The sequence below is a fragment of the Eurosta solidaginis genome, chromosome 1 (genome assembly GCF_040869045.1).
Source record: "Eurosta solidaginis isolate ZX-2024a chromosome 1, ASM4086904v1, whole genome shotgun sequence".
Lineage (NCBI taxonomy): Eukaryota > Metazoa > Arthropoda > Insecta > Diptera > Tephritidae > Eurosta > Eurosta solidaginis.
This window is the reverse complement of record NC_090319.1, coordinates 330760663-330773869: the sequence shown is the minus strand read 5'-3', so window position 1 is coordinate 330773869 and position 13207 is coordinate 330760663. Positions and strand designations below refer to the sequence as shown.

The 13207-nt window shown below is 41.1% G+C and overlaps 1 protein-coding gene across 1 annotated transcript in view; it reads right to left on the bottom strand.

Moving 5' to 3' along the window:
- Paip2 (polyA-binding protein interacting protein 2) overlaps positions 1-10520 on the bottom strand; it is a 46441-nt gene extending 35921 nt beyond the window's left edge. Inside the window, exon 1 of the mRNA XM_067762161.1 lies at positions 10364-10520. The gene's annotated coding sequence lies outside the window, so the exon portion shown is untranslated. The remainder of the gene's footprint in view (positions 1-10363) is intronic.
- Between the last annotated feature and the right edge of the window lie 2687 nt (positions 10521-13207).

Below are 13207 nucleotides of genomic sequence, written 5' to 3'. Positions count from 1 at the left end.
ACCGCCCTAATATCGAGGCTTTACTCACTGGCAACAATCGCATTATCTTAGGCGATTTCAATGCCCATCACGACCTATCGCTTCCCAAGGCAGTCGGTTCTATGTACCGGAGCGACTCGGGATTTTTCCCGACCAAGGACTGTCATTTCAGTGTGACCCCATTTAATTTGTTTCGTCCCTCCCACAAATTGTCATCCTCCCAGCAGCTCCTTGCAGCAGGACTGCTACATATTCTCTTACTCCGGGAAGGTATCGAACCCAATCCGGGTCCGTCTCCTGACCCCGGTCATGAGAAATGGTTTTGCTGCATTTGCCAGAAAAGAATCTTTTTAGGACGGTCATACTCTGTTCAGTGTGTCTCGTGCAAGGGATGGTTGCATCGGACAGGTTGTTCTGGGCTTGATCCCAAAACCCGACGTCCACGTAACTTTTATAAATCTTTTGTGGCTCCTTGCTGCTCACGCCCAAGGGCGTCCCGTAGTCTACGCCTAAGCGTATCCCCACTACCTTCCAGCAGCTTCGCTGCTCAGCAAGCCACAACAAGTACCCGCTGCTGCTCGCGCCCCACGGCGCCAACAACTCAAACAGCTGATACCACTCATAACTACTACCTTCGTAGTAGAGCTGGTAGCAATGCTGAGCATCAGCCCCTGCCCCCGTCTTCTTCTCCCCCCCTCTTTTCTGGCAGCAATCGTGCAGGTCAGGGAAACAGACTCTTAGTCCCTGCCTCCGTTTGCACCGTCTGCCAGCACAGAATATATAGGTTTGCGACATCCGCTCAATGCAGCTTCTGCCTTGGGTGGTGCCACTTTCCTAGATGTTCTGGTCTCCGCGACGGCAACCCCCCGACGGGTTTCATCGCGCCATGTTGCCAGGTCGCAAACCCAAATCATCCGGGTACCCCAATGCTTGCCCAAGGGCGCCCAGTCCCAAGGCCACAACAGCAATTGCGTCCTGGCCTTCCACAACCTAGGCGTAGTCGCCCCTCACTTACCCCTAGAGTGGCGGCGTTACCCCTCATGCACTTCAGAATTCTGCAGTTCAACTGTAATGGACTAACTGGGAAGATTACGGAGATAGTCGATTTCATGAAGCGGCACAACATCCGCATTGCTGCGATTCAAGAGACTAAACTCACGGCAAGATCTGCATTGCAGACCTGCTCTGGTTATAATGTCCACAGGAAAGACCGCGAGAGCGGAAATGGAGGCGGCCTCGCGTTTATTATACACCACTCTGTGCAATATCATATATTTGATCCTGGCATCGACCGCAGGGACAATGTCTTAGAACGTCAAGGCCTATCTGTCCGGTCAGGCGATGCAAATCTAGAAATCATCAACATCTACATCCCTCCTGTCACCTGTTGCCCCAGTGGATACCGCCCTAATATCGAGGCCTTACTCACTGGCAACAATCGCATTATCTTAGGCGATTTCAATGCCCATCACGACCTATGGCATTCAAACTTGCGGGCGGACAGTAGGGGTGAGATGTTGGCGGATCAAAAAGACGAAACGACGTTCTGCACAATAAACGGAGACGCCCCCACACGTATGGTAGGAAGCTGTCATAGCTCGCCAGATGTCTCAATCGTAAGCGCAGAACTCGTAAACTGCGTCAACTGGCAGCCGATGGTAACATTGGCATCCGACCACCTGCCTATACTTATTTCATTCGAGCGTACCGCCGACTTCATCGTCACCGAAAAACACACTTTCATAAACTTCAAAAAAGGAAAGTGGGAAGAATATAAATCTGCAACAGACAGCAGCTATGCTGCCCTCCCTATCCCGACTGATGCCCGCCAAGGGGAGCGCGCCTTCCGTAAGGTCATTGAATCCGCCTCGGCACATTTCATTCCCGCCGGGAGAATTCCCGAAATCCGGCCCCACTTCCCGGCGGAGGCCGCGAGCTTAGCGAGGGAACGCGACCTTATAAGACAGCTTGATCCAGGCGATCCCCAAATAAGGGATATAAACCAACGCATCAGATTGCTTGTGGACGAACACAAGCGGGCGAAATGGAAAGAGCACCTAAGAGGTTGTAACCTCTCTACCGGTGTAGGTAAACTTTGGTCCACCGTAAAGTCCCTATCGAATCCGACTAAGCACAAAGACAAAGTTTCCATCTCCTTTGGCGATAAGGTGCTGTCGGATGCGTAAAAATGCGCGAGCGCTTTCTGCCGACAATATATAATGCATCCTACGGTCGACAAAGATAGACGGAGAGCCAATAGACACGCACATAAACACAAACTCAGCGCGTCACCAATTACCATCACCGCTAGAGAGGTTGAGGACGCCATTGGTCGCGCTAAACCATCCAAAGCAGTGGGCCCAGAAGGCATAGCCATGCCGATGCTTAAAAACCTAGGGAAAGAGGGTTTCAAATATTTAGCGCATGTCTTCAACCTGTCTCTTTCCACCTTTGTCATACCCGAGAAATGGAAAATGGCCAAGGTGGTCCCGCTACTAAAGCCTGGGAAACCAGCTAACGTAGGTGAGTCATATCGTCCGATATCTCTCCTATCGCCAGTGGCAAAGACGCTTGAAGCCATTTTGCTCCCTTATTTCCAAGCACATTTGCAGCTAGCCCCTCATCAGCATTGCTTCAGAAAACTCCATAGCACTACCTCCGCGCTAAATGTCATTAGCACCCAGATAAATTGCGGTTTGAATCAATATCCCCACCATAGAACAGTACTCGTAGCGTTAGACCTATCAAAAGCTTTTGATACGGTCAACCATGGCTCGTTACTGCAAGACCTGGAATGGTCTACCCTTCTCCCATGTCTTAAAAGGTGGACCGCAAATTATCTGGGTGGTCGGCAGGCATCGGTGCAATTCAGAAACGAAACATCAAAACAAAGGAGAATTAAACAAGGAGTGCCACAGGGTGGTGTCCTATCCCCGCTTTTGTTTAATTTCTACATATCTAAGCTACCTTCACCACCGGAAGGAGTCACAATCGTTTCCTACGCCGATGACTGCACAATAATGGCCACAGGCCCAGGCCCAGAGATCGATGAGCTATGCGATAAAATAAACGGATATCTCCCTGATCTCTCCAGTTTTTTCGCCTCGCGAAACCTGGCATTGTCACCGACTAAATCTTCCGCGACCTTATTTACAACATGGACGCCCCAAATGTCGACCATATTGAACATCCACGTCGATGGCACTACGCTACCGACTGTCCTACACCCCAAAATCTTGGGTGTGACGTTTGATCAGGATCTACATTTTGGTGCGCACGCAACCGCAATTGTTCCAAGAATTCAGAGCCGTAATAAAATCCTCAAATCCCTTGCTGGCAGTACCTGGGGAAAAGATAAAGAAACGCTCTTGACCCCATACAAAGCAATTAGCCAGCCGATTACGTGCTACGCGTCACCCATATGGTCGCCAAGCCTAAAAACCACCCACTGGAAGAAACTACAGGCCTGCCAAAATACTGCTCTCAGAATCGCCACGGGCTGTCTTCTTATGTCCCCAGAACACCATCTGCATAATGAGGCGAGAATACTCCCCATCAGGGAGAGAAATGAGATGCTGACCAAACAGTTTCTGTTGAATACCCAGAAACCTGGGCATCCCAACAGACATCTGATTGACGAACCAGCACCGCCTAGGGGCCTAAGGAGTCATCTCCGTAAGCATTTTGAGGAAATACGGCACCTGAGAACCCAGCCGTATGAAGCGAAAAAACACAAGCAGGTCCTTGGTGAACTCCATAGACAGGCGTCGGACCTTTATGTCGGGAATTGCCCGGTGAATCCAGTACTTGAAGAAAAATATCCAGAACTCGCAGAAGAGGAACGCATACTCCCCAGGGAAACGCGTGTCACTCTTGCTCAACTTCGTTCTGGATACTGTAACAGGTTAAACTCTTACCTATCCAGAATCAACCCCGACATACAAAATGTATGCCCCGCTTGCAATGTGTCCCCACATGACACCAACCATCTCTTTAATTGTACAATCTAACACCCCTTTCCTTATGGTCCACCCCTGTTGAAACGGCAAGTTTCCTTGGACTCCCGTTAGAGGATATTGATGACAATTTGTGATCGGTCGCGGCTATTAGGTGGGGCGAGCATTGCTACAACAACAACAACAACATAACACTCCCCAAAGCCTTTCGGAGTGCCTTTAATACAACAACAACAAGGACGGACAAGGCTTTAAATCCCACTCCTGGGAGAAAAGGCTTTGAAGAGATTTTCAAGGTAGAATCGAAAGAGCTGTCGCCTTGTCCGTCCTGATGTCACGTTGTTTAAGAAAAAATTTGTCTATGTTTTTTAGCTGGCTTGAGGTCAACATATTTACAAAGTAAAAGGTCGCCAAATAACCACTTTTAGAAAAAATTTCAAAGATTAAAACAATCAAAACCACATTGTATTGTTCGAATTTCGGTCTATTTTGAAGAAATTTCAAAAAGCATTTACACTGTACATTACTCGCCTGGTTATTGGATCAAATCAATTTTCTTGAAGCGATTGATTCATAAGCGAAAATCTTATTTACCCACTTTTCGATGTTAACCTCTAAAACATAGATATTTCGAAGCTCGATTAAGAGCCAATCTTAAAATATTTTATTTATAGCTAAAAAGAAAAATATTGTTAGATCTGGTAATGTGAGACATGTAACCCCATGTATTTTGATGAGCTTGGTCGGAATCTGCTATCAGAATTGACGTAGCTGATCCCGGTCGGCTTTAACCTAAAAGAAACAATCAACCCCAAACGATTTTTTTCTAGTTTCAAGGTTAGGACCGAACCATGACCAGAAAGGCCAGTACTTATATCGGGCCATATTACCAAATCCGCCAAAATTTTGTTGTGTAGCTATATAATTTAAGTATATTGTTATTGTTGTTATAGCGATAAGGTTTTGGGGAGTGTTATCGATGTGATGGTCCTTTGTCGGATACAGATCTGGTACGCTCCGGTAACCCAGCACCATTGAGGTGCAAGCCCGACCATCTAGGGAACGATTTATATGGCCACATTAAAGCTTCAGGTCATCCCTCCCTATCCCACCCCCAAGTTCCAGGAGGAGCTTGGAGTCGCCAGAGCCTCGTCTGTTAGACAAACAGGATTCGCCGCGGATAGGTGGGGTTGACAATTGGGTTTGGAAAAGCTATATATTGCGCTGGCAACCTGTAGGGTTGCGCTACACAGCTCCTTGAATTTGGTATGTTAGTCGCCTCTTACGACAGGTATATCTAACGCGGGAATATTCTGACCCCCTAACCCGCTGGGGTTATGTATGTTTTTTAGCGCTCCTAATTTTTTTCGATAATGTGCCTCTTTGATCTCTTATTAGACCTATTATATGTTCATAGCTTCAAAATAAAAAAAATATATCGTTAGTTTAATTCACAACCAACCTAACCAACAGATTTTTTAAAACTTCCTCTTTTACAGGTTTTGGTATGATATTTTAAAATACACCCCAGTAAAAATTTAAAATTGTTAGAAACCATAACTACGAAATCATGAAAATCCCATATCTGTTTGTTATAAATGTTAAAATAAACTGTTTTGCCTCTCCTGTAAAATTTGAAATTTGTTGGTTAGGGCCTTTCTGAATCAAGCTAACGATATACATATTTCAAATAATAAGGGAGTCAAAATATATTAGGGTGGGCCCGGTTACCATTTTGTATAGACATTATGATTAGGCGCCTGGTTCATAAGATGCACATTCTTCAAATATCATTTAATATCTATTGCACATTTGTACGCACATATGCATTTATTTTTTAAATTAATCTGTATGAACGTACATACACATACATTAGTACACATTTAACCATACAAACGTTCTTTAAGTGAACGTGATGACTGAAGCAATACTTCCTTGTGTTTATTTCCGGTTGAGTTATATTTATGCAATGTATTTAATACATATATGCCAACTGCGGAAGCAAAATTTAAAAAGTCAAAGTGACTATGTTCGAATTTAACTGTCTTGCTGCTGTTTTTTTTTACCGCAAAAACACTCCCCTGCTAGGGATATGAACAGTCATTTGCCGGTTCGAGCCCGGAACGTTAAGCTTTTAAAGTCACCTGGTACTAGACCGACTCTCCCCCCGGAACCGATAATTTGACTGATTCGCTTTGTTTTGTCGATTTTCAGGCAGGGTGGATAATATTATATTGGAACTACCTTCCGTCATCCCTTGTCAAATTTTGTATGCAAACAAACCGGTTTCCTCGTTTCGCCATCAACAGTGTAATTTGTCGTCCTCCAATATATATCGATAATTTGACCCTTCGACCTGGGTTCACAGATTTTTAGTCACCTCTTACGACAGGCAAGTCTATCGCGGAGATGGAGTGGAAAGATTGTTGCTGGGCGAGATTCCTTTAAGTTGAGAACATGGTACATACACCCTAACAGGATTACACCAAAGAAAATAGAATAGCAGGAAAGGCAATATCGCATTTCATCTTGCTATCACTAACGAATACGGAATTCATAAAGTGGACATACAATTGTTATACGTTTTCCATTAGCTCAGCGGGTTAATGGTCTCAGAATATTCTCGAGAAAGGAATGTCTGCCGTAAGACCTAGCATCAGAAGGTGGAAATACCGGAGCGTAACGGATTCATATCCAGCAGACAGTGGCCATATCCGCTGGCGTTGTTTAATGTTGTCTCAGACGTTGTAGGCTGTAAAGGAAGCCAAGAGGGTATTCGTATTGAATCTTCGACCGGAGTCATGGATCGAAGGTGGGAAATGTGACTGTTCGTGGTTCTGAAACAGCGTTATAAAATTGCCTCTGGTGACATGGGCTAAGTAGCCCAATTAAATCTATTTATCATATTAAGCTCGGCACATGTGAAATGCATTCAATGTTAATTTAAAGCTTGATTTGAATGTAAAGCTGTTACGGATTCAGGGGGTTTGTTAACCACAATACAAAGCTTTATAGCTTCCCAGCATCCCCAACCCAATTGTCAACCTCTACTACACGAGACGAGTGCTTTTACAAATACCGATGAATCATACACATATTTCGCAGGCGAGGTTCTGGTGATCCAACTTTCTCATAGAAGTAGTGGGTAGGACGATGCCCGCGAAGTCATATTAAAACGCTCCCGAGAGGGTAGGGATAATGCTTCACAGTTTTTGTAACCGGAACGTACCGAATCTACTTGCGGCAAAGGACCAACATCTATTCACCCCCCAAAACCTTTGAAAAATGCCTTTATCGCTAGAAAAAGAAAACAATTTTTTCTGTAGTTCTAGACGACAGTATGAAACTCTTAATTCAAGTTCAAAATACGCGTTTGGACCCATGATCGGAATCCGAAAACACATATTAAATATTTTGCTTGTATAAGGAAATATTTGCAAAAGAAATTGAAATTATTTTGGTGGATGTGGTAATTTTGTTGTACACAGCGAACAAAATTGTGTACACAGTGATTTTGCCTGATTTAATTTTGATACCACAGCATTGGTGGAACCGCAGTGATCTCCGGTTTCGGAATGGTGTTGTTGTTGGTGTAGCGATAAGGACACTCCCCGAAGGCCTTTGGGAGTGCTTCCGTTGTTAGTTTAGTTAAGTTTATTCAGTGTATGATCAAGAAAAATTTTACAGACTAGATACAAAGGTATTAAAAGATATTCAAACTATATAATCAACTTATAAGCGTAATTAAAATGAAAAAAAAAGATAAACAGCGAGTTAAATAAATATATAAAAATAAATAATAAAATAAGGCACAATTCCAGAGAACATTTGAAGGTACTTCTCGACAAAGAGAAATCAATAAGTAAACTGCCTGAGAGTCTATTAAATTTGGTAAGTGCGCGAAAAATCGGGTCGAACATGCAATAATTAGCTCTACAGACATGCAAGTATAAGGGCAAGAATGTACGAAGACACCTATTAAGTACATTAAAAGTAACTTTTGCTAAGAGAGCTGAACAATCCAAAGAGCCAGCGATGAGATCATATACAAACATTAGTAGATACACAGCTCTCCTGGTTTCAAGAGATTAGAGATTGATAAGCTTGCAGCGAGAGTAATAGGATGAGGTTGGATGTTGTTGTTGTTGTAGCGATAAGGACACTCGCCGAAGGCTTTGGAGAGTGTTATCGAGTTGATGGTCCTTTTCCGGATCCAGATCCGGTACGTTCCGGTACCAAGCCCGACCATCTCGAGAACGATTTGTTATGGAGTTCGATCGTCAAAATTAATAGAAAATAAGCAAAATCGAATTAATTTTCTTTGCACCCTTTCTTTTCTGGCGTAGTGGCCATTATAGATAGGATTCCAGACAACTGAGGCGTATTCTAGTTTTGAGCGAACTAAAGAGATGAAAAGTGCCTTCCTGGTATAGGGATCCTTAAAGTCATTTGCATATCTGCGAAGGAAGGCAAGGTTTCTGTAAGCCTTCGGAAGGACATAACAGATATGATTAACGAAAGAGGAAGAAGTGTCGAAGACAACACCTAGAACAATGAATTCTTTGACAGAAGCCAGTTGAACGTCTGAAATATCATAGGGCGTGGTATGCAAGGTAGACGACTTAGAAAAAACATTTTTTGACATTTAGGTAGAGATTATTGGCATTACACCAATCGACAAGATTTTTTTTTGTTTTTTTTTTTTAGGGGTTCAAGGGGTTGTGTAGCGCAATATATAGCTTCTCCAACCCAATTGTCAACCTCACCTTCGAGCGGCGAATCCCGTTTCACTAACAGACGAGGCTCTGGCGACCCCAAGCTCCTCATGGAACTTGGGGTGGGGAGGGAGGGATGGCCTGAAGGTTCAATGTGGCCATATAAATCGTTCCCGAGATGGTCGGGCCAGCACCTTAATGGTGATGTGTTACCGGAGCGTATCGGATCTGTATCCGAGAAAGGACCATCACATCGATAACACTCCCCAAAGCCTTCGGGGAGTAACCTAATCGCTACAACAACAACAACAACAAGGAGATTTTTTAGTTCCATTTTGTACTGCATCTGACGGGCCCTTAATTCTACGAAAAATCTTAAGATCGTCTGCATATAAAAGGAAAGCAGACGAATTAAAGCAGGGACCAATGTCGTTAATAAAGAGCACAAATAAAAGAGGGCGAAGAATGCTACCCTGAGGTACTCCGGACGTCGCCAAGAAGGGTTGAGACTTACAGTCTTCAATTTCTACGCACAGAGACCTATTCGACAAATAAGATTTTAAACATTATAAAAAGACAGAATGAAATCTAATGCATTCCAGTTTAAATAATATTTTATATGAAACTTTATCGAAAGCCTTTTAGAAATCAGTGTATATAGTATCTAACTGACAGCAATCCTGAAATGCAGAAAACAGAAAACGACGCTAGGTTCATAACAGTCGAGCGGCCAGCCACAAAGCCGCTCAATAACACATTTGATGACAAAAGTTAGCTTCTCTTTTATAATTTTTTCAAAAAGCTTCGAACAAACTGTTAGTTAAAGACATCATTTTTATTACCCGCTTTAAAGATGGGACATATGGAACTGTTTTTCCACCTATCGATAAAAGTTCCGGAAGACAGAGATAACACTCTTCAAAGCTTTCGGGGAGTAACCTTATCGCTACTACAACAACAACAACAACAACAACAACACCACCACCACCACCACCAACAACAAAAACAACAACATGGATAAATTGAATATATGCCGAAGAGGGCGCACAAAGATAAACTACAGAACTTCAGGGCAAAGGCACATCGGCCATCACTGTCACATTTTAACGAGGGTTTAAGGGTGGACATAGCATTGCTGACGTCATCGTCGGAGATAATGAGGGAACCAAAATCTAAACCTAATTGATAGTCCTTTGCCGGATGCAGATCCGGTACCAAGCCCGACCATCTCTGGAACGATTTATGACCACATGCGACCTTCTAGGCCATACCGCCCTCCCACCCGGGTCGGGAAATGTCCGGTGAAGGCCTGCCCACATCCTCCAAATATACCTAAACCTTCAGAAGTGTTCTTGCGTATCTGTAATATAGGAAGGAGTATAATTTAGTCAAATTCTTTTTGTTTATAAAAATCCATACAAATTGCAATTGGAATATGTACAACACAATTGAATATTTTCCAATTAGAACCCGTTAGCTGAAATTGACTATTTTTATTGACCATATTTTGCAAAGCTTTTTAAGTTGCAAAACATGCGGAAAATCTGTCCTACTTTACTAATTTCCACATATATTTTGCATATAAACAAATGTCTATAAAATAAAGAGAAATATAAACAAGATGGTGTACTCTGTTCAATGCTCTTCGTATCATTTTTCCTTTTTAGGAAGCAAAAAAGGAACACAAATTTTGTCATATAAAATTGAACTTACACCACAACTTTTGTAAATCCGCTTATAGCTAAAATGCCAAACAATGCACTGAAAATTTTGCAATAATTCGTTAACACTAGAAATTTAATATAAAATTTTACACAAAAAATTTGACGTCCACTACGTACAAAATCTTTTGTAGCTCGTTCCAAAAGTGTTGCTTTATGCAAAATATGCAGAAGTCAGTGTTGTATTTATATAATCCGGTCTGCATGGTTGCATTTCCTCAGTGTTGGAACGGTTATTTGAAAAAAAGTGTATTAGGAAAGAAACGAATTGTTCGATGTTCATTATGGATGATTTACATATAACGCTTTTTTTTGCGTTGCTTCGCCTAATGAATGAGTTCAATGTATATTCGCACCTCTATATTGCTACACAAAGCTTATAGAATGTAAAGAGGTATTGTTAGATCTAGTCGCGTAGTCGTAGACGCGTATTAATCTCAAAAGCAGTAATCCGAAGGCGGAAAAGAAAAATTGTATCTCTGTCCGGAGATATTTGCAGATGAAGTTGTCGATTTTCATGTGGTCGTTGTAATGTTGGGGTTCCCACAAAAAAAAATTGCGAACTTAAGTGTTTTGTGCGGATATAGTTTTGGTCTCCAAACTGGTGTTGGACCCACCCAGGTTAATTTTTTTTAAGCGCGGCCCAAGGCCGACAACGCAGAAAAGTGTTCTGCGCAAAAATACTATGGATAACACCCCCGATTTCGTAGACACCCGCTGGTCTTTTTTCGGTTTTTCGTTAATATCTTTTGAACGAGTTAAAATCTAGTTTGCGCCTTCGGATGACTGATATCAAGACGCGTCGTTTGATACCTCTCTCGATATTTTTAGACGCGTATTAGCAATATTATGCTGTCGTAAAGAATTACCCAAAATTATCTTTGTTTTCGTAATTAACACCCAATCAGTAATAAAATAACTCGATTTCCTTTGTAAGGTTTTCCCTCTATGATTGGTAATAATGAAGAATTTTTAGAGTTGCCAAGAGAATATAACATCTTTAGTACAAGCTCTAATTGAAAACACGAAATAAAAGAGAAACGTGAAAATTTGACATCTAATAAACTAGTTTCTAGAGATGGAGCATATCGAGCATTTACTTGATTAGTGTCATAAATCAAAAAACATTATTTTTGAGCTATTAATATAAAAACGTACTAAATCTAATGATCTATTTACTTACAAACAATTTTTTTAAATCGTTAAAAACTGACCACGCGCTTTACAAATTAATGTTTGCCTTTATATGCACATCATATGGGAGTTTACATCTCTGTGCTATGACACTGTTGAAGTAAAAAAATCTTTGGCAGCTTGCCCCCTATACAATTTTTCCACTCGACAACCCATGAATTTTTACTTAAAGTCTGAAACCAAACTATTAAGGCCATACAATATTTCCTTTATATTAATTTTAAACCATCAAAGAAAAGCTTAAATTTTATATTTACGTGGATCTACAAAGCAATGTGAAAAATACAAAAATTGCAACATAATGTGCAATTGCTTTTTTCACAAAGCTCCTGACAGAAGTAAGATTTTTAATATCAGCCTAGGGACGATTGTTATTTAGTTCAAACCGCGTCTTTTGCTAGCTCTCAAGACGTTTTTGGACATTAACTGCCGAACCTTTTGTTAAGCATTAGTACTCTAGCTTTGTTTTAAGTGCAAAACCCCATACAATTTTATATGGAAAATCAATCGCATGTGGGGCATGGTTTACAGAGATTATAGTACTAATTAATAGTTTGATAATATGTTTTCACTTCTTAAGTAAAAATTTGTGGTTTCGGGGAAAAAAATTTGAAAATAAAAGGCACGCTATTATGGTTACTGTCACCATTCGGTGATATACCAAATGAATTTCGGGTTAAAGGGCCAATTAATGGTGACTTATAACCATAAAACCATAACCAGATAAAACAGCTGATCGAACCTACCTTGTGGAAATCAATGTAATCGATTAATGGTGTCATACCATAACGCTAACGCCATAAACATACTATAGCCAACCAGTTGGTTTTTGGTTTCTCGCCATATCCATAACCTAAAATATTTGAGTTGGTGAAGGGCCCATTACTCATACTTAGCATAGACTTGACTTGACTTGAGAACTGTCACTTACAGTTCTGTTAAATGAACATTGCATGTTACGGATTGCTCAAAACTTAGCAACACTTAACTTGACTTAGAAGTATGTTGAATATTCATTTTCTATGTAAGTTCTAAGTGACGTTTACATTTTGAGATGCCATTTGTTTGTCTCCATTTCATTTTGACATTTTGTCATACAAATTGACATTTATTTTTATTTTATTTATTATTTTACACTCACAAATTAATTGTAGTACTCAAAATTAACTTTGTTTAAAAACCACCACTTTTTGTAGCAAATATTTCACAATAAAATGACAGCTGGTAAACAACTGATTATGATACCAGATTGTATGCGCTATGTGGAGTATAATCGTGGCAAAGTTGCCAAGTTTACGCCAAGTCAAATCAAGTCTATGTTAAGTATCAGTAATGGGCCCTTTTTATTCATTGTTTTGGATACGTTATGACTAAGAGACTTATTTTTTGTGGAATATGTTTGTAATTTTTTGCCTTTTCTTCATTTTTATGAAACTTTCACGATTTTTAGGTTAAGTCACCATTAATCGATCACATTGGAGATGATTATAGATATGGGTATGGTTACGACTATGGCGTTAGGGTTAAGGAAGTTTAATTAACCCTTAAGGCTCAGCAACAAAAATGACTTGATTTTTTCTATTTATAATATATGGTTTTATGTGTAAAAACTACTACAATGAATGCATTTATGTACACATTT